Below are 18,679 nucleotides of genomic sequence, written 5' to 3' on the forward strand. Positions count from 1 at the left end.
CATATGCTTAGATTAGTCAAAAAGGAGGGTGCCTCACACCCAGACAATAATTATTGTTTTAGTAGGTATTGCAGGGGTTGTTCTTTTACTTGTTGCCTCTGCACTTCCTGTCCTATAGTATGCTGCACTACTTCTATGATCATGCTCATCCTAGTATTTCATTTCCCGATACCAGATATCTTTTATGATGACATATTATTGGTTATTCTTGTTTTCTTTGCTTCCCTTTGATTGATGAGTGATGCCGTCCCCGTTCTCTCCTTTAGAATTGTAGTCCCTCCTTTAAGCAATAAAGGCTGCACTTATGTTAGCCACAATAGGCTAAAAGGAGGGTCTGATAGATTGTAATTTTCCTGTTACAGAATGTCCTAATGATGTTGTGAATATGTTAGCCCAATGTGTCTAACCAATATGCAGTTACAGCTTATTATTCATGTGCTGCAACCCACTGAGCTGTTTTTGTAATATGCAAGCTTCAGCTGGATAGAATTGTTTCTGTAATGTGTAAGCTTTTGTCTTATTTTTGCCTTCTAAGTTAGAAGACCTGTTGTAGTACATTGCTTTCCCTTGGTTAAGTTTACAGAATAGACATTTCTGTACACTCTTCTATAAGAGAGAGAAGGTTGTCAATGGCAGAGAGACTTCTGATGCTGACATTTGCTCTGCAGTTCCAATGTCTCATGGTGCGGTTTTCCCCCCTCCTTTATGAGCAGAAATGTGTCCATGCTCTGGAGAAGCAGAGTCTCGGCTCCGTGGCCTTGGAGTAAAGATAATAATGTTGCCCTTGCAGGTGCAGATGCCTGGTGTGTGAGTTCATTGTTCACCCTCTGCTGAGCTCAGTACTTTTCCAGTCTGGGCGTGGTTTTACTCTGCCATGCTATGTTATAATGTATTGCTGTGATGAGATGAGCCAGTCCTCTCGGTGCACTCCCTGGGGTGTAGACCTGACGGGGCCCATCTGCAGATGAATATTATGGCCAAATAAATATATTACTAATTCTTCTCCACTGTCCGGCTGGCTTATTATATGGTAATGGTATATGAGTGAGGTAAGTCGCTCAGGTGGATTTGAGCCACGCTTATCAGAGTTGAAACATCGTCACAAGGACATAGCGACAAATTTCGAGACCAATCATTTGTTTCAGGGAAGGTAATCATTCTGTAAAAAGAACCACAGCGACAACGGGATAGAAGCATGCAACTAAAACTACTTTGACCTTTATTAAATAAGGTTGTATACCTAAACATGTCGTCATCAAGTGATTTCCCATGAATGTTATTTTTCCTTTTTCAATGAGCCAACACTTATTTTCTAGATGCTGTAAACAATTTAATTTTAACATTTTTCTCAATATTGTTTCCAAGCTTATAGGGGAATGAAAATATTCTGGATGACCCATATCGTATGACATTTTTTTACATAACTGATCCAAGGTATTTTCGCCGCCCCATCCAGTTTAAGGCAATCCAGAATTACATCTTTCTTGAAGCCTGTTTCCATGGTTACCCACACCTTATGCCACAACAAAAGTGGATTTATTTTAATAATGTCCGATACATATGTCAAACCAAGTTCCCTATGGCAGCTAAAAGTAGCAGTTGAACTAGGGACCGCCAAAAGATGGCGAATAAAAGTATTTTCGCAACGTTGTATGTGTTTGACATCTGCTAGGCCCCAGATGCCCGCACCATATGTCGCAGTAGATACACATTTAGATTTATAAATGTCTAATAGCTCTGGGACCGGTCTACCACCCGAATCTTTTGAGAAATTAATAAATGCTTCTATAGCTCTTGAGAAAGTCAGTTTTCTGGCATGCATGGCCGCTTTCCACGAGCCAGTCCTGTCAAAATTAATTCCCAAATACGAGAATCTAGCCATACTGGTTTTTTTCTTCTCAATAAAAATGTTGCATGTTTTACTCTTTTTTTTACCACAGCTCATGGTAAAGGTCTTGCCAATATTTACTTTCAAACCCCTTTCTTGCATGTCGGTAGCAAAATTAGCGACCGTCCGTTGTAGAACCTATTCGTGTACGTGCCATGATAACTGCATCATCCGCATATAATAAAATAGGGACTGGGGTATTATTAATAATAGGATAATCTTGTCGGCGATCAATCAAATATTGTCCTATACTATTAATGTATAAAGAAAAGGGGCAAGTGTACAACCTTGTCTTACCCCTTTGTTATACAACATTTGGTTGAACATTCCCTCTTTTGCCCATATCGAATCCTCGCCCCTGCATCACTATACAACTCCTTAATAAAGGATAATAAGGGAGGGTCAACATTCATGTCTGTGAGGATACTCCATAGTTTGTCATGCTCTACGCAATCGAAGGCTGAACAAACATCAGAAAAAGGTTGGCCTCCTTGGCTAATGAATATTTACCTATAATTAATGCTAGATTAAGTCCTTGCTCTATCGTGCCCAGACCTGCTCGAAACCCGTAATGAAAATTTGATAAAATACCAGTGTCTTCTGCCCAGGTTTGTAGCTTATTTAAGATAACCAGGTTTGTAGCTTATTTAAGATAACCCTCCCAGTAACTTTCATTAGGGCATCCAATAAGGAAATTGGGTGGTAGCAGCTTGGATCATTTCTATCTCACTTTTTAAATATAGGGATAACGTTTGCATCTGGCCATGTGAAGATAAACCTATAGCAATTACAACTTGTTAAAACGTTAATTAAGAGCGGGCCCATAAACCAATGTTCGACTTATAAACGTCCACTGGGACGCCATCCGATCCTGGTGCCTTCCCTGAGACGCTCCCGGTTATGGCACTACTAACTTCCTCGTATGAAATGTCAATATCTAGAGGGAGTGCTGTCGGTTGTATTTTAGCTACTCTTCCCCCTACCACAGAGGCTGACTCGATTTGATCCAGAGTTTCGTCATTGTAAAGACTCGTAAACAATTCAACCCATTTTTCCTTGGTAATTGCTATGTCTATGAAATCGATCTCCCTATTTACAAAAAAGGGGGCTTTTACCGCTCTCCAGAAGCCAATATTATCCTTGTTTATGCTTGCCTGGTGCAGGGCCTGTCATGCTTCCTTTTTCAATTGCAACTTACGTTTTTTATTGCTCGTCGGTAGCAGGTTCTCGTCTGTCTAAGTTCTTCCCTGCTGCTATTTTCATTTCGAAGGACATTTTTCAAGTGGGTATGTGCCTTGCTACATGCCCTATCGTACCAGCCCCGTGTCTTATGTGACCCCTGTCTCCGTTCCCTGGTTAGTAATTTTCGTGCTTCCCCAGGTATTTTAAGGAAGGCATAAAAAATGTGTACGACATCCTCCGTCAGGTTAAAGACAGGAGTCTTATTAACCAGTGTTTTAAGAAAGACCACTGGAACAACTTTGGTCCAGTTTATGGAGTATCTGTTTGTGCTAGCAAGAATAATGTTGAAATCATAATTCCTCTCATTCTTGTTAAAGGTTCCAGCAGTCCCTTCTACAAAAATATCCAGGTCAATCGGATAGTGGTCACTCATTAGTGTTTCACAGATTTTACAAATATAGACATTACAAGAATATCTGTTAGACATCAAAGCAAAGTCAATTATCGAATTACAACCCCTCCCATTAAATGTTGGCTCAAAGGGTAAGGGGGGTGTGCACAATTCATTTGTGTACCCCAGGTCAAAACAAAAAACTATTTCATTCAATAAATCCCCCACAGCTGTGTGAGCAGAATGGGTCAAAGTGTCTTCACTGTCCTTACCTAGGCCACAGATGCCCTGTTTACTATGTTGACATAAAAACAGTTGAAGTCACCTACCCATATAATGCACATGTCCCCAGACATTACATCTTCTATATGGCTCAAAATTTGACATAAGTCCCCTAAAACCTTTGCTATCTTAAGTTTGGGGATATTATTATAAACGTTTATTAGCACTGTACCCTTTTCTTCCCCCAGGCTTACTGAGAATATCTGATAGAACTCAGTCTCACTAACAATCTTCACTTTTGTCACCCTCGTTGTATTGGACACATAAGTACACAAACCTGCTTTATTTCGCCCCTGCTTACTAGAACTAGCTGGAGTGCTGAACGTTCTAAAGCCATTGAAGTGTATTTCTTGAGTTACCCAGGTTTCTTGAAGGCAAATTGTTGGACCTGGGGTTACCAGTCCACATAGGGTAGCCTGGCACAGAGTAGGAAGGCAAAACTCCAAGGCAAATTGTGTTGTGCTTACATCACTCACTTACAGTAACCCAGCGCCCAGCCACTAAAATAAATGACACCACACCAGTTTAGAAAAATACGGATACCTTTTATGATAGCTCTTTAAGTAATCTTGTTTCGTTAATCATAAGATGGTACACACATTAGGCATTTTTCCCCATTAATTCTCTGTATCAATATAGTCTCAGCAGTACATTGGCCCCCAGAATCAATAGATCAAACAATTACACTTGTTACTTTCAATTAGGCCATCTCCAGGTTGTTTGGATAAAGGTTAAATGAGTCAACATTCCACATTACATCAGATTAGCAAAATCATGCATTAGGTCAATTTGGAGATCACCCTGTAAACTTATTTAGCTGAATTAACCTAGGTGAATGCTCAGCAGGTGTCAAATGTATTCTCCTTTCCCCCCCCTCTGTCTGGATGAGAGCGGTAGGAAAATCAGCTGGAATCTTACAGGGACTCAGAGGACCTGAAACACACTGGCCCCCTTGTACTACTTTACTAATCAGCCAGCGATAATGCTAGATCGCGTAGATATCAAGTCACAATTCATATAGTCCTGCTAGAAGGTGCTCCTCTGGCCAGCACACAGTTTCATTAGGGTTTCTCCGGTCAGACCAACCACCTGGACCTGAGGCGTAGGTTTCTGTTGTCAAGTCCCTTACCAGCCACCAGATCCCTGCTTACTTGGGCTAGGACCGCTTATGTTCCAAGTGAACCGTCTCCGGCAGCTCAAATAGCTTAAATCTCACTATCAACACAGGTGTCCCACGTCTACTCCCTCGCAGGCCAGGCCGCTCCGCATCAGAGCCTGCAGGGAAGGGAGGATGCACCCGCTGACTCCGCCTCACCTCAGCTCCTCACCAAGGCGCCTCAGTCGATTCGCGGCAGCTCCGCGCTTCAGGGCCTGCGCGGGTGATCAGCGACTTCAGCGCGGCGCCGCCTTTCTCCTCAGGCAGTCGGCAGGCCCTCCTCCGAACCCGCCCGCCAGCAGCTAACTCCTCGACGTTACTCCGCCCCCTGTGAGTAGTGTATCCCCCTCTATGGGCCTGCGTAAATGTGGGACTCTACCTCTTCACCTCACCACTGACTCCGTTTCCACCTCAAAGCAGCAGCGGCCCCCGGAGCGCCCCTTTCACCGGCTCTTACTTCCACCCTTTAGTAGTGAGCCTGCTCGACCCCACACTTCCAGAATCACAGCCGCGGTCCAAGCAGCTCCCACTACAGTGATCACGCTAGCCACCAATTTGTCTCCGGGGAAGAAGACGACTTCCCGGCAGCGCTTCACAGCCCAGGTGAGGGGTGACAGGAAGGGTACAGGAGCAGGTTGGTTTTAGGATGCAGACGGGTGAAAAGTTCCCCCAGTCCTATCCCTGCCTTTCGAAGTTCCTTATAGTTCTTTGCTCAGCTTTTCCTCCACCGGATAACAGGCAGAACTCTCACTCAGCTCAACCCCTTCCCAGCGATCTCACAGGTCCACCCCAGTGTCAGGGGTAAGTTCCTATTAACTCGTGAGGACCCTATGTCCAGGTACATCCGAGTATAAATAAGTAGGGTCAGGTCTATGGTTAGAGGGACGGTGACAGCAGTAAGGAAGCAACCCTTAAAGTAAGAAGTCAACCCTCTGAGTGTCCTAACCCCCTAGCGCCACAGTCTGCACTCCGACTGGCTCTTAGGTGACAAAATCGCCGCCCAGGTACTGGCCTTATATACCCTAGGTCCAGTTCACTGGAATGGGCCAGAAGGTTCTAGATTCCTCTCACTAGTGTATGGGCCAGTCTCTGAGGTAAAAGTCTTTGGCAGTTGGCAGCCACCATTTTGTAGTTGAATTCCTCACTACCACCTCCATTATAAAAGAACACCTGTGCCCCTTTTCTATGGTGTAAAAAAAATAATAATGAGGCACCCAGAGCTCTAAGGACAAAACCAATTAAAATATAGTGGACACAAAAATGAAAGAAAATTAGGAGGCAAAAAGGAGAAAAAAAATAAATAAATAGGAGGGACCACCCAAAGGGCTGACAGGTCTAACACAAATTATGGGGTAGATTTCTATAAAGGTTAAACATTGAGCATCTCTCACCTTGGATACAAGTCCTGCAACATTATTTTGCACATTATACATGTGTTGTCCTTTAACAGCCCTTTCCCTGTAACACTAGTGGATATAACTGTTCCTAGGTTATCCCCTGTCAAACTCAGGGTTAATCTTTTAACTAATCTATTATTACTGATATCATTGGTTTTAGATACCTCTCCATAACTTTCCTCACTCTTTGTTCTAGCATCTTGGTACACCATACAATCTCTTATCTTAGCACTTGAGGTAATGCAGCCATTTTCCTGTAATCTCAGGGTGTTATGTTGTCTACATAACCCTTCCACCCTGCTATCACCATCCCCTCTCCCATACTGTGCATTTGGTCAATCTAGGTCTTCCATTGACCCTAGCTGGTCAAATCGATTATGAAGTGGGATAGCCCACGGTTTTATTATGTCATGAGAGGGGTACCTAGTTTGAATTTTTGGGGGTGCCTAAATTGCGGGGGATAAAAAGCCCCTAGTGGTAATACATTAATTTCACTGTATTAAAGGATAGGTTCCCTATCCTATTAAGCATTAGGCGCATTAGCCTGGGATCGCTGAACGTCAGAACTATACAGTCTCCCTGGAGGATTTTTTCTTCCTTTCCCACCCACTTAACCCGTCTGGCCATCTTGAATTTGTCATATAATGCATCACTAAGATCAGTGTGTGGTCCCAACCAATGCAGAGATTTGTTTCGGAGCTCCTCCCATAGTTCTTGTTTCTAAGTATGTATTACAGGGACATTAGCTAAAATTAATGTGTAAGGCGTTGCTGCCGGCAGTAAATCAAGGCGATCACCCACTGTAGACCCTAATGAAGACCCCGTCTTTGTCGCCAGAGGTCCAAGGCAGGTGTATGTATTATTATTTCCAGCTCCACATTTAGTTGGACCATTGTTTGCTTTCTGACCAGTTCCAGAGTGAATAGATTTTTGGGGTGTTGGTCTAGATACGACATATGGGTATCTAAATCCTAAATAACTGTGGGTCTGATATCAATGGCGCCGCTTCGGAGGTTCCCGGAGTCCGAATCTAATAAGACTCTATCATCTTACGTATTTACACCTCTTACTGTGTTTTTATTATTTCCTTTTAAACACCCCTCTAAATTTGCCACTCTGTCTGTTAACTTCCCCAGGGCTGAGACCATATAGGAATACACATCATCAATTTTTTTCGATATTTTTTCTAGTACCAGGGTATGTCCCTCGGCTGGCATATTCAGAGTGGATTTTCCTGTACTGCCCATATTTCTATGTGCTGGTGTTTTGGCTGCTGGTTGTTTTTCAGTAATTTTCCTTTTCTTAGTTGTTAATTTTTTGGACCGATTTACCGGACTCTCCCCTACAGGTTCGTTAGCTGATGTGCTACCCATGATCGGGTTTTTGATACATTTAGATGGTGGTTGAGATCCTCCTCTAACTCACTCACCTCTAGGTGATAGGAGATCTCCTGTATACACCTGTTTTTACTACCCTGAACAGTGTGCTTCTCGTTTATGGGGGTATTAGATAGATTTAGTGAGTTTGAATAAGCTGTACCTTCCATTTGGGCCCTCCGCCTCCCTTTCGTAAAGGTCTCCTCCACCGTGTTAATTTGCTGTTCAATGGTGCCCATTGCACCAGTAAGATAAGTCAGTAAAGATAAAGATGTTTGTTCCTCTGGTTTTTTTTTTTTTAATTTTTATTTTGCAGACACAGAAAAAATAACAATAAACAAAAGGTACCACATTTGGGGCGTAGAGGGTCCCACACAGTGGGAAGCGTGAAAGTAAGATGAGGCAGAGCAGCAAAACAGAAAGCCAGCAGGTGAAGTCTTCATGTGCTGAGAGTGTCGGCAGTCCCGCAGCTATCCCCCAGCATGGGGTAGCCCAGTTAGTGCAGCCGATAAGAATTCCAGGATCGCCCCAGTCTCTAAGTAAGCCTCATCTCGGCGATGCAACTGTCCCAATGCAGCACCCAGCCCCTCCCCCCCAGAACTCCCCCCCCCCCCCCCCCCCCCCCCGTGACGGCGCCGCTCGCATTCCCCATTCATCCAACAAGCATACTCTAGAGCTGAAATAAGTGTAAATTCCTCAATGACGCCGGGCAAACAGCCGAAGGCAAGCCAGCAGAAAGAAAGGACACCAAGGGGCCCCATTCGTGCCTGAAGTTTTTGTAGTTGCCTATAAATATATCCGCCATTCTCTCGAGACTCAGAAGTCTCCACAATCTAGAGTGCCAAAGGGAAACCGCCGGGGCCTCCTTCCGTTTCCAGGCTGAAGCCAAGGTGAGTTTAGCCGCGCCGAGACACAGCCATAGGATCTTTTTGTCGGCTCGCGTTTGGTGTTCAAGGCCGGGGTCTCTCAATCCCAGTAGCACGAACTCAGGGGAATCGTCGACAGGGTACTGCAGAATGTCCTTAATATGGGACAAGATCTCGACCCAGAAGGGCTTAATGATCGGGCAATCCCACCAAATGTGGCGGAAGTCCCCCAGGAGGCCGCAACCCCTCCAACACCTGTCCGTGACCGCCGGGAAAATGCGGTGAAGTCGAGCCGGGACCATGTACCATTGCGTAAGAGTTTTGAAATGCGCCTCCCTCAGGAGTATGGAATGATTAAATTGCGTCATGTCCCTCCAAAGCGCCGACCATTCTCCATCCGTGATATCTCTCCCCACCATCTCCTCCCATTGCTCCATGTAGCGCGGTCTGGGGGAAAGGGCCGAGCGGAGCAGCAGCTGGTATAGAAAAGAGATGACCCCCTTCATGGCAGAGGTCTTCAGGAGAAAGGCTTCAAAGTCGGACAGAGGTCTCGTCGCCGCCTCCCGCACCCCCGGCGATGTGGCCCAGTGAAGCAATTGTAGATGCCGGTACTGCTCCCCTGGCTGCACTTGGTAATCTCGCATGCACTTCTCAAACGTCAGGGGATCGGGGCCATGGAACAAGTGAAGTAACGCCCGGCATCCCCCCTCCCTCCAGCCGTCAAAGGGGCCCTCGGCGAGCGCCGGTGGGAACTCCGGATTAAAATGCAATGGGGTGAATGGGGATGGAAAGGTCGTCCACCTCTCATCGCCCGCCAGTGTGTCCCAGACCTTCAGCGTAGTCCCCGTGGGGGTACTAATATACGCGTTTACCGGGCGGTCACGCTTCGGCTTCCATGCCAGGTCCCAGATGGACCGGCCTGCCACACTCCGGTCCATATGCAGCCAGTGTCTGTCAGAAAACTGCTGTGACCACTCCACCATGACTCTAAGTTGGGCCGCCTTGTAATAGAGGTTGAAGTCCGGAAGGCCTACCCCCCTTCATTCCGCAGGCGTCGCAGGAGTGTAAACGAAAGCCGCGCTCGACCACCCTGCCAAACAAATTTCAACATCATCGATTTAAGGTGGCTAAAAAAAGTGGAGGGCAGTGGGATCGGTAGGGCCTGGAACAGGTATAGATACTTGGGGAGAAGGACCATCTTGATAGCATGTACCCGTCCTAGCCAGGAGAGGAATTTTGGTTTCCATTTCTCCAGTTCCGCCCGCGACTTGGCCAAGAGGGGCGGGAAATTGGCCGCGAAAAGGCCGCCCACTGTGGGGGTGAGGTGAACCCCTAGGTATAGAATGGAGCCCGAGGCCCAGGCCAGAGGTGTCATCGCCTTCACCCGAGCCACCTCCGTCTGAGATAGGGTCAGGTTAAGGACATGCGACTTGCCATAGTTAACCTTGAAGCCGGCCACCGCTTCAAATTCCAGCAATATATCCCGTACACATGGGAGAGAGTTAGCAGGGTCGGCCACCGACAATAGGACATCATCTGCAAAAAGGGTGATCTTGTGCTGTTCCCCCGTGAAAGAGATGCCCTTCACCCCCTCATGCTCCCTGACGGCCAGCGCCAGAGGTTCAATGCTGAGTGCAAACAGCAAGGGCGAGAGGGGGCACCCCTGCCTGGTGCCCCGTGTGTGCCGGAAGAAGGACGACAGGTGGCCGTTCACCGCCACTCTCGAACGCGGGCTGCAAAAGTTGGCTCTCACCATCGCGATGAACCGATCGGAGAAACCAAACGCCTGTAACGTGTGGAATAGGAAGCCCCAGTCCACTCGGTCGAAGGCCTTCTCCGCATCCAGCCCCACCAAGACCGCCGGGATGCGGAACCTGTCCGCCTTCTCAATAAGGTGGATTACCCTCCTAGTGTTATCATGCGTCTGGCGGCCCTTGATGAAGCCAGATTGGTCCGCGTGGATAATCGACGGCAGCAGGTCCCGTAGGCGACTCGCTAGAATAGCCGAGTAGAGCTTTGCGTCGATATTGAGCAATGCTATGGGGCGGTACGAGGCACACTGCTCCGGGTCCTTCCCCGGCTTCGGCAGGACCGTGATCACTGCCTCCGCAAGGGTCCCAGAGTTCACCCCAGGTCCAACCATGTCGTTAAAGAGGGCGACCAGGAAGTCACACACCTCAGTCGCATAGGTCTGATAAAAGACTGCGGTGAACCCATCGGGTCCGGGGGCTTTGTGCAATTTCAGGTTTTTGATGGCAGAGAGGACTTCCTCCCTCGTGATCGGAGCATCAAGTAAATCGTTCCAAGCCACTGATACCTGCGGAAGCGATAAGCGCTGCAGGAATTCACGCTGTTTAGCAGTGTCCAGCTCATCCCCCTTGTACAACGCGGCGTAGAAGCGGCCAAAGACATCCGCCTTCGCCCCGTCACTGTGATGGAGCACTCCCGCAGCATCTCTAATCCCACCTATGTATTCACGCTCCCTCTTGTCTTTCAATTGCCGGGCCAGGTGTCTGCCAATCTTGTTACCCCCGGAGTAGGAGTGCCGACCCAGCCTCAAAAGGGTGAGTTCAGCCCTATTTGTATAGTGCGCCTTCAACTTGCCCCTCACCGCCGTCAGAGGACGTAGGGTTACCCTCGAGGGATTAGCTTTGTGCTCCCTCTCCAGCGTGAGCACCTCCGCCTCCAGCGCCTCCCTCTCCTTCCTACGTAAAGCGTTCAATTGCGAGTTGAGGCCCAGGCACGTCCCCCTGATCGTCGCCTTGAAGGCGTCCCACGTGGTCATCAGGGACGTGTCCGAAGGGGGATTGCTTTCAAAAAAGTCCCGAATAGCCAGCCGTAAGGCCTGATGGGACACCTCGTCCCTGATCACCGAGGCCGGGAAGTACCACTTCCGGTTTGCGGTGTCAGGAGGCGACCACCGAAGCGTGAGCACCATGAGACTGTGGTCCGACACAGATATCGGGAGAATGGCGGCATCTAAAATGTTCCCTCTAAGTGACTGACTAAGGAAGATGTAGTCCAAACGGGAGTAGGAGTGGTGCACATGGGAAAAGAATGTATAGTCCTGTACCTCAGGGTGAAAAAACCTCCAGCCATCAACCAGACCCATCTCCTCCACCCCCCGTTGCGTAGCCCCCGAGAAGACCCCTGTGTCCGCCCGCCGCCCCCCGAGCTATCCACCTCTCCGTCCCAAACCAAGTTATAATCACCCATCATGAACACAAGACCTTCCGCAAAGTCCCCCACCTTCTCCAGTAGCTCCTGCAAGTACTTATTCTGACCGGTATTAGGCAAGTAGAGCACCACAAATGTACATAGCCTGCCCTGAACATGCCCTTTGACCATCAGCCACCGCCCCTCTCTATCGTTGCGGACCCCCATAGGTTGAAAATGCAACGCTGCCTTAAACAGTAGAGCTACTCCCCGGTGCTTCGTGACTGCTGAGGACCTGTACACAATGGGGTACGCCCTGTGGCGGAGCCGCAGTTCATCCTTTCGTGCTAGATGGGTTTCCTGCAGCCCCACAACATCAAGATGATGGTCTACAACATATTTCAGGACCTTCTGTCTCTTCTGAGGGGAGTTCAAGCCCTTGACGTTCCAAGTGCCTATACTAATCGGCATGGCAGACACCAAACAGAGAACTCGCTATCAGTAATACAATCGGCGCCCAGCTTGCATTCCTCCCCTCCCCCCAGCCACGTGCTCCCAAACGTTTCCAGAATAGTTGATGGATCAGCCCCTCTACAGCATGGCACACATTCCACCGTTCACACTTTGCATTCACCCCCAAAGGCCTACCGTCACGGCCCCCCCCCCCCAACCCAACAGTCCCCCAACCAAACCCCCCCCGAACCAACACAGAACATTGTACAAAAATAGAAAAAAAAGTGCAATAACTATACTCATCGAGATCAGTAGGCCGAAGTCCGTAGGAAGCCCCCAATCAAGAGACAGGCCAGAGGAATGAAACCACTATTCCCCTCGGCCGCAATCGAGGTCGTCTCCCACCAGAGTACTTGCAAAACCCTCGATCAGAAGGCCCGAGCCTCCCCGGCGCCGATCCGCCATTCTTCGGGGATTACGCCGCCTCAGAGCTAAGCTGTGAGTCGGCCAACGTGGCCGAGGCCACCGAAGCGACTGCTGCCCCTCGCTCCAGCAGGCTGGTAGAAAGATCCGAACGTTGTCTAGCAGGGGAACCGGCGGGGGAGCGCCCCACCCTATGCCATGAGTTCGAACGGCGGCGCCGTCGAGACGGAGAGGCCGCCGTGGCCTGCGAGGACGGCACATCCCCCAGTCCCAAGAGCTCTTTTGCCGCCTGAAGCGTGCGGATTTGGGCCAGGCGGTTCTGCCATCTGAAGATAATCCTGAAGGGGTGCCCCCAGGAATAGGCGACCCCCCTCTCTCTCAGAAACGATGTGACAGGTCGGAAGTCCCTCCGCTTTTGCAAGGTGGAAGCAGCCAAGTCCTGGTATAGCTGTGGCCAATGGCCCCGGAATTGCAGTGAGTCGATGGCCCGGGCTTTCCGCAGTATCCTCTCCTTAAGTTGAAAATCGTGGATGCACACCAATATGTCAGGGGGAGGGCCCCCCCCCGCGCCGTGGCAATCCCACCCGGTGCACTCTGTCCATCCGTATCTCCGTCGTGTCCGCCTCATCTAAGACCTGGAGAAACAGCTCCTGAACGTACCCCCGGAGATCCCCCGCCTCACCGTCCCATGGCACCGCCCGTATACGGATGTTATTTCTACGGGAGCGGTTTTCCAGGTCTTCCGTATGCAGTTGAAGGTCCAAATTTTGCTCGGTGAGGCAGATTATGTCTTGCTGGAGCATGTGAACATCGGTGGCCACACTCAGGTCCCTGTCTTCCAGGGTCGCCACCCTCTCTCCTATGCCATCCACGTCCCTCCGCACTTCCCGTAGGTCGGAGGCGAGTTGCGCCCTAAGTTCTGATATATCCTCCTTGATGGAGGCGAACAGCTCCGACATGAAGGCTTTCGTCGCCGGGGCGTCTTCATCAGAGTGCTTCGACGACCCACTCGCCCCAGGGGAGGCGGGTTGTTGGGAGGCTTTGTCCTTCCCCTGGTTTTGTTTGCGCTGCACAGTGGACATGGCGGCTCACCGCGCCCTGCGCCGGCTCCACGTGGCTAAGGAAAGTAGCGGGGCCTGCAGGCGAACCAAATGTTCGGCGCCCGCCGTCGCCTCCAAGCGCACTCAGGCACTCGACCCGTGGGCGTCTCCTGTATCCCAGGCGGGAACCCCAGGGAGCCGGCGTCCTTCTGCCTCGGCCCTCCGTGCCTCCGCTCTGCACGTGTCGCACCTCCAATTAGCGGCAGAGTCACTCCTCAGCCCCACCGCCGTCCGGCTTCGCGCAGCTCCCAGGCCCGGGGCCTCGAAAGTTCAAACAGGCCGCTGGCGCCAACCGCGAGGGGAGGGCTGGTCAATGGAGATAGTAAAGTGCTACTGGTCGTCCGAGTGCCACTGCTTGGCCAGGGGTCGGTGCGCCACCTCCCCCAGGTGTGGTGGGGTACGAGCCGGGTCCCGACGCCAGGACCTCCCTCGCCCAAGCTCAGGTCCAAACAGCCTTCCGTCCACTCCAGAGTCTGCAGGCGGATCTGGGGCCCCGCCCTTCGACCACGCCGGGCCGCGATGTCTGGAAAGCCCGGGGTCTCACAGGCCGCAGATTGCGTTCGCTCTCGCAGGCGCTTCCAAGGTCACACCGCCTCGGCGACCCCACCAACGTCCGCCGCTCCGCGAGGCGATCGTCTCCGCCACTGTAGGGGCTCGTGGGCACCCCCAAAACCGTGCTATTAGATGCTTTGTTGGATCAGCGCCGGAGCGGCACGAAAAGGCGTCCTACTCCGCCGCCATCTTGGCCACGCCCCCCTGTTCCTCTGGTTTTAAGTTTGTATTTATCGTTCGGGCAGCAGGTTCAACTGCGTGTCTCAATTTCCTTTTACTCATGTTTACAACTATTTATGACACCCCGATAGAAGAAAAGTAAAGTCTTACTCATACAGGGGGCTCCACAGTCCACTTAACAATAGCCCGGCTTCGAGGGGTTGGCTGCGCCCGCACGCGTCCTGCGTTGTGTGACCGGCTCCAAGTTATGTAGCGAGGTCTAGGTGCCAGGCAGAAAGTGCTGCATGCTTCTCAGTCGCCCCAGGCAGGGACTCTCCCTAAAGTGCAAGATGCGGTTGCCAGAATCGTTGCAGAGCGGTCTCACCCCTTCCGTGACCGGCTCCGAGTTATGTAGCGAGGCCCAGGGGCCGGCCAGAAAGTGCTGCGTGCTTCTCAGGTGCCCCAGGCAGGGACTCTCCACAAAGTACACAATGTGGTTGCCAGAATCGTTGCAGAGCGGTCTGTATTAAACTCACACATCACCCACATTAAAAAATAAAGTAAATGAAAATGCCATTTTAAACGACCTGATTAAACAATTATTCAAGATCATCATGGCGAAGCTTTCTGTAGAAAAAAGCAACCTTTAGGTGTTTAATCAGTGTGCCTTTGATGTAATATTGCTGTAATTATGACATTACACATCCCGACTGCCCTGCGTTTACATAATTTAGTAAACGCTGTTCCTGTCCTCTCCTCTGATTCCCTCTCCCCCTGCCTCTCCATCTTGTGTAGATTACCGCAGCTTCCTCCGGGAGCAGTCTAACCTGCTAAGTCAATTGAATCCCCCTGCAGACAGTCATGGGCACCCGCAGAAATGTTTCCAAGAGGGGGGGGAGCTAACCTGGCAAACGAAGGGGCATGGCTAATGTTAATCAATAGGGGCAGGGCTAAAATGGCAGATGTAGGAAGGTGGATATCTGACTATGGTTGCCCCCAACTTTTTGCCTGGTGTTTTGCTGGTTTTCCGACTTAGTTGACCTGGGACCCTGCTATTCAGGGCCCCAGGCCTACTGCTCTCTCTGTAAAATGGATTCCATGTACCTTAGGTACATATCTAATTGGATACTGAGTCACCTTATCAGCCCCTGTACAGTGTACTATAGGTACCCAGGGCATAGGTGTACCCAGGGCCTACCAGGGGCTGCAGCATGTATTATGCCACCCCTGGCTGGCCATCCAAATCTGACACAACTGGCTGCACGACAGCTGGGGCAAGGTGGTGTAAACACCCTTTGCTGTAGATATAGTATCCCTATATCTAACCCTAAAATGGACACATGTATTCCTATCAGTCACTCCTATGGCAGGCCTTATCAATCCTGAAGGCAGAGTGCTTGGAATTATGTGAGATGGTGCTCTGGCATGAGCTGAGCCCGTTTGCAGCTTGCGGAACCAAGTCCTAATAGCTGTTCCATGATAACGCGTACCATATACTCTTAAGTGCATTATAATCCCGCGGTTATTTGCCAACTTTGGTATCGGTTTATAAAAACATGTCGAGTAAGGTGTCATACGAATTGGAATACTAACCCCGCCAATTCTGGCGACGGGGTTAGCATTCCACCCTTCTAGAGGGACACGACATGTATGTAACTGTGAACCCCGGTTAAAGTTAACTCGAGCCTCAGCATCACAAAATGGATGCTGCCACCACAGACACAAGTCTGACCTCCTGCTGCTGGGAGTCCTTCCAGCGAGGAGAGCTTGGACAAAGGGTTTCCTGTCAGGGGCGGTGCTAGCACCATCCCAGACAGGGTTTTGTGTATCCCAGGTAGGCAGGGCTGAGAGGAAGGTGACTGCAAGTGGCACCCCGGTGCTCACTGTGCATATGCCGGCTTGAACCAGTTCCAGGGGCACACCAGCCCCTGAGCTGGGGAAAGTCCGGACAAGGGAGAGGGGTGTAACCACCCCCCTCTTGGTCCCACCCATGGGCAGGACCTAGTCGCGTGCCAGCCCCTTTCTTTAGTATAAAGGTAGGAGCGGGCCCCCTTCCCAAATTAGATAATTCTGAATCTTGACTACTTTCCACGAAAGAACTCTTGAACCCTTCTGAAGACTCTCCCTTGTGGCTAAGGAGTAGCCACCCTGCACCAGCGGGCACCATCTAAGCGCATGTGGTTTGCTGCAAGTCCATTCTCCGGATCAAGACTGCCCAGCTCGACGAGACCCGGATTCCCTGGCACCTCTGACCTCTACCTACATCATCAGCCCAGCAGAGATTCGTGGGTGTGACGAGACCTGAAGGGACCGGCCATCTTCAAGACTGCACGACGCTTATCCAGAACGACCGCCGAGGGATCCTCGAGTGAGTGCTTTGGGGTTTGAGAAGCCCTAACCCTGAGCAGCTCCAGCACCGAAGTCCAGCCCCCCAGCATCCACGAGATCTGCGTGGGGCCCTTCTGCTCTTTGCTGCTCACCGCATTGTCCGGCCACTTGCCTGCTGGCTTGTAGCCCTCCTGACGACGAACCACGACACTTCCATCGCTGGTCTGGTTGCTCCAGACTGGCCCTTGCTCCCTTCCAAGAGAGGAGCACCCCGGACCCTCCTGGTCCACTCCAGACGCCATCTTGAGTCCACCGCGTGGGCTTGACTTTGCCAAGGTTTGTTGCCCCAATCCTGGGTCCAGCATCGCCGACAGCAGACACCTTCGTGGGACAGCTCGCACCTCCATCCTGGTTGCCGACAACGCCTCCTGGTCCGAGAGACTTCAGAGCCCAACGTCGCCCACTCACCTGGTCGAGGTGACTTCATCCGGTGCCATCCTGGTGCCCATCTAATCACTGGCTAGTGATTAAGAACTGAGTCCCCTCTGCTTTCAGGTCGTCTCCATCACCGATCCAGGCTTGGATCACATCGAACTTCATCACTGGTCGCCTGCCAGCAACTTCTGCTTTCAGGCTCCATAGACTGTAACGAGGATTCCCGACGTCTTTTGAACCCTATGCAGCCGCAGCCCCTGGGCTGGGTAACCTGAGCATTTCGGTGCTCCAACATAGGTCCACTATCTAAGTGTCCAGATCCTTTTTCGTTTTCAGCCTAACTAGTCGGATTCGTCCGATAACTGTAACTTTACGAAATCTAGCATCCATAGACTTTGTCCCGTATCCCGTGTGAGAGTGCACACTCTGCACCCGATCTCCCTAGGCCTCCTGCTCCTAACCTGAAGGTTCAGTAGTGTAGTCCTAGCGATCCTGAAGCCTCTGGATCTTGTTACTTACCTGCTAGTATTTCGCATTCCACTTTTGTAGTATATGGTTTTTCGTGCCCCTCGGGCATTTGTGTAAATTGTGCAACTTAAAGTATTTTCGTAAGAGTTTTGTTGTTTGCTTAGCTCCCTGACTCATAAAGAGATCAGGGTAGACTTGTTATAAATAAATATCCATTTATTTTCATAACAACTTGTGTGGTGTCCTTTCACTTGGTGTTCAAGGGGTATATGTGATGGTATAACAGCTGGCTTAACACGCCCTCTAGAGTTTAGCCTAAAGACTGCTCTTGTCCATGCTACTAGGATAGCTGGTCTATAAGGTTGACTTACAACCAATCATCAATAAGGGTCGTTTGGTATGATACAAAGTGATCACTAGAATAGTGAGCACTATATATCAGGCCAACTTCTCACAGCAGACAATCAGGATTGGGTAATGCTCAGGTCAAGCTGAGAAAAAAAAGTGGTGAATTCTGCATTTGAAACTGGACAAAAATTAGAGCACACTTATGAACCCTAATATTACCCCCCTGGCCCCTTAAAACTCATACATTCCCTGATCCCTAAAATTAGCCCCCTTGCAACGCATAACCCATACCCACCCTGACCCCTAAAATTGTCCCCCTGGCAACCTAACACCCATACCTGCCCTGAACCCCAAAATGTTCCCCCTTGCAACCCAAAACCCAAACCCACTCTGAACCCTAAAATTACCCCTGGCACCCCAAAACCCATATCCACCCTGAACCCTAACATTTCCCCTGCCCCCCCAAAACCCATACCCGCCCTGAACTCTAAAATTACCCCTGGTACCCAAAAACTCATACCCACCTTGAACCCTAAAATTATCAATGCCACCCGAACCCTAAAATTACCCCAATGGCATCCCAAAAGCTGAACGCTATGGGCAGATTTATAAGCCAACTGGCATGGGTGCAAATTCAGGACAGTGAGTGTAATAATTCAGGACAAGGGGTCAAAATTCGGGACAAAAATTCAGGACAGCGGGTCAAAATTCAGGACAAA

At 50.0% G+C, this 18,679-nt stretch overlaps 1 pseudogene; it reads left to right on the plus strand.

The window, feature by feature from the left end:
• Positions 1–5,250: 5,250 nt before the first annotated feature.
• Positions 5,251–18,679, plus strand: part of LOC147748447 (beta-1,3-galactosyltransferase 1-like) — a 61,059-nt pseudogene continuing 47,630 nt past the window's right edge.

Source organism: Lissotriton vulgaris, chromosome 1_1 (assembly GCF_964263255.1).
Source record: "Lissotriton vulgaris chromosome 1_1, aLisVul1.2, whole genome shotgun sequence".
In the NCBI taxonomy this organism is placed as follows: Eukaryota; Metazoa; Chordata; class Amphibia; order Caudata; family Salamandridae; genus Lissotriton; species Lissotriton vulgaris.